The sequence below is a fragment of the Capsicum annuum genome, chromosome 1 (assembly GCF_002878395.1).
Source record: "Capsicum annuum cultivar UCD-10X-F1 chromosome 1, UCD10Xv1.1, whole genome shotgun sequence".
In the NCBI taxonomy this organism is placed as follows: domain Eukaryota; kingdom Viridiplantae; phylum Streptophyta; class Magnoliopsida; order Solanales; family Solanaceae; genus Capsicum; species Capsicum annuum.
This window is the reverse complement of record NC_061111.1, coordinates 6,403,715-6,407,297: the sequence shown is the minus strand read 5'-3', so window position 1 is coordinate 6,407,297 and position 3,583 is coordinate 6,403,715. Positions and strand designations below refer to the sequence as shown.

The following is a 3,583-nucleotide window of genomic DNA, read 5'->3' as shown; positions in this document are numbered from 1 at the left end:
TTAAACTCTTGTGTATTCCGAATCAACCCCTTTATGGTAGTAGGCTCCTATCCGTAGAATGGTGCCGGTTATAGCATTTGAAGACATCATTCGATGAGGCCAACACGCGAAGGATCCAGTTGAGGTGACATTATATTGAGGGGAAGAGAGCATGCACGGAGAGGCCATTGTGAGCATTCCATAAGGCAAAACCGTGTGTGGAAGGTGGCTTGGCTTGGGGGCTGCATGAAGAGCCACGGCCTTGGAGCATTAAAGAGCACCTTCATTAAGGGTAATGTTTTAGGAATTTCACATGCTCAAGTTACACTCCATAGGCGCCCACCCTTGGTTAAGGGTGTTTTGGTCTTTTGTCCTTCAATTGTAATAAGACTATATATAGTCCCTTAATAGGTCTTTCGTCCTAATTAGTTGATTATTGTTATGAAACATTGAAAGACATTTCCTCTCTTGTGAGAGTACTGGACCAAATCTGTAACTAGGGTAGCATTAGTGTGGAATCACTCTATCTATCCTTTAATATATTTGCAAATCGTGTCTTGTTGTGTTTGTCACCTTGTATCCGTTCTTGGGTTGTTTGTTCTTCTCGTGGGTGGACTGTTTTTGTGTCTTTTTTTGGTCGATTGGCCGGTATCAACTGCATAAAAAAACACGTTATCTGGTCAGTCGATGACAAGGTTCAACGCGATGGATTCGACAACACATTTGAATGATGCTACAACAAATTAAATTCACCAACATGAAATTAAGTTTCGGTATACCTTGTATCTCATTTGCAGCCTCTCGATCTTCAACATTCATCACACTTGCAATGTTTGACAAACTAAGAGGATGTTTACCTTCATTAAGAGTTAGCGAAAACATTGTTGCAGTCGATCCACCTCCATAGGAGAACAACAAAAACTGATTCAGAAACACATATGCTTACGAACAACAAAACAGAAGAAGATCAGAGAAGTTGCGTTGCATTTACCATTGTGTCGTGCTTATTATTGTGAAGGAGGGATGCAAAAGCAGCATACAGAGACGCGGTGTACATGTTGCCAACTTATTTTCATCATGCCAGTATTTGTCTAGCAGACTCATCAATAGAGCTGCAAATGCAGAAATGAGAATGATCAGTCCACAGCATTCGTTTAAACAATATAATGATGAGAAGATATCGTTCTAACAGAGAAGATTTTTATAGCACATGCACCTAGCAATCCTTAAGAAGTCGTTATAAAGCAAGCGACCAAAGCTCTTCTGGACCGATTCGGATAATTGTTTAAATGAATTTATTTAGAGATACAGATCGAGAAAAACCTACGAATCTGCATGGGATTTATAAGTTACCTTGTTGTATACATGGTGAATGGAATACAAAGTAGGATGCATCATCAATTGAAAATTGCTTGCCTTCTACTTTCTCATATCTTAAAAACAAGACATAAAAGTTCGTCCAAAGATGATAAGTTAAGAAGTGTCTAACTCCTCATGTGACGATGCATCATCTTGCAGCTTACTAAGGATCGAGTGCCTTGAGATAACACGTTTGTGAAATCTCACCGTCCACCACCTGCAACAACAATTAACATCACTCAGAGCACACATGGAAAATTCTGAACATGTAGCATGCATGCAAAGCATCAGTATTAATGATACTGAAATTGTAAAAATTGTCATGCAACATGTTAATGTGAGACGTGATTGATCAACCAGACAAGCAAAGATTAAAGGGAATTACTACTGGACGATCTTCACTGTCAAGGACGGGCTTGTAAATATCATAGACGCGTGACATATGGCTAGCTCTGATCTTGATTTCAAATACTATAGGAGCATCAGGTCCTACAAGCATAGCAATTGCTGCAGCTCTTCCAGTAGCCCGAGCTGCAGGTCCCTTTGCAAAGACCTGCGAACAAATGAATAAAAATCATGGCAAGGCTCAGGCCTTTCAAACTATGCATCTAATAGGCAAAGAAATAGACAAAAGAAGTGGTATAATGCATAAAAATTAATGAACATACCGCACCATCCGTGCATACTACAAGTCCATAGCGTCCATCCCCATGAAGAGCTCTCCGCCCAATTAATGCAGTTGAACAATGCAGCAGTTCCCCCATAGCTGGAATTATGGGAATCAACTCCTTCAATGCCAGTATTTCCATGTTCCTGCTTGTTTCACATGGTGAAGATCCAGGATAAATTTTTATGAACGGTAGCCATAAGGTAAAGCTGCATTACCTTGATGGAGCAGGCAGCGTTTCCTCAAATATTCTCATCAAGAATAATGTTTTGATAGATTTCCTCTTGTCGATAATGGTTTCAGTTCCAACATCTAACCGGCCAATTTGCTTTGGATCAATAGCATACTTCTCCAGAAGATAAGTAACAGCTGTCATACTGAAGATGAACACTCCGATGAGAAGAAACAACAACATAGTAGCAGCATTTTCCCTCGATTAGCTAATAAAGTAAGTCTGCAGTTTCTTAACGACACAATTTATGTTTAGTAGTTGTTGTTTAATTTGCAGCTACTTAAGTTAAATACATACCTTATTGATACAACATCTTCATCCTCAATGACAAAGCTCCTGCAATCTTGTCCGCGATCAGTTGTATACTCGCCTTTGCTTGCTCCATCGTGAGCCTCCAATTCTTCCTATATACACGTCGCAGTTTTACTGAAAATTACTCATACAAGTCTTGTTCCCTAATAAATAGAAAGTGATCTGATTGTCAGATTGAGTAGCATAAGAGCTTTTAAAGAACTAAACTATGTAGCTCCGGTTGTTCACGAGTAAATATAAGCAATACATGTGCATGACATGAGATCTATGATCTTATTAGATTCATAAATCATAGATATACATATACAGTTATTAGAATTAATTGTTACTAATATGACTTTGGTGAAGATACAGCTTGTTCATTTTGTCAATAACACATCACATATTGCTTATTACTAACTAAATAAGAAGGCACACTCAAACTATATATGATCTATAGAACACTTGAACACACTAAAAGATGTTCCTATTAGACACTTTTGACTCAATTTTTGAAAAGTTTCTCGTTTCAATATATTTGTCATACTTTCCTTTTTAGCCGCCTCCTTTTTTTTGGCAACTCTTTAATTCTAACTTTTCACGTGGCATATTTAAGACTACGACTACGAGATTAAAGAATATTTTGGTGCATTATATTCTTCCTATCTTTTAATGTAAGACCATTAGATTCAAAAGTATTCCAATCCTTTCTTGAACTTCATGCAAAGTAAAAACTAGGCAAACAAATAAAAACGGAGGAAGTACACATTAACGTCAATAAGTCGTAAAACCTTAAACTTGTTCCAACCTCGGTGATTGTGATTAGTTACTTAATAACTGCCAAAATTTGAGCGGCTAATGTATAATAGGAAAACTTTATCATGAGTTTACGTGCAACAAAACATAATTGGAATATGTCTAAATAAAATTTACTGACGAGTTTAACGAGTTGTATGTGCATGTTATATAAGAAAATAATATACCAGCACAATGTGAGTAGGAGGGAAGTGAATCTCCATAGCAAGTATTCCAACATTCTTTGGTTGAGAAGCCAT

The 3,583-nt window shown here is 37.6% G+C and overlaps 1 pseudogene; it reads right to left on the bottom strand.

The window, feature by feature from the left end:
• On the bottom strand, positions 1–3,583 carry LOC107859216 (annotated as a pseudogene).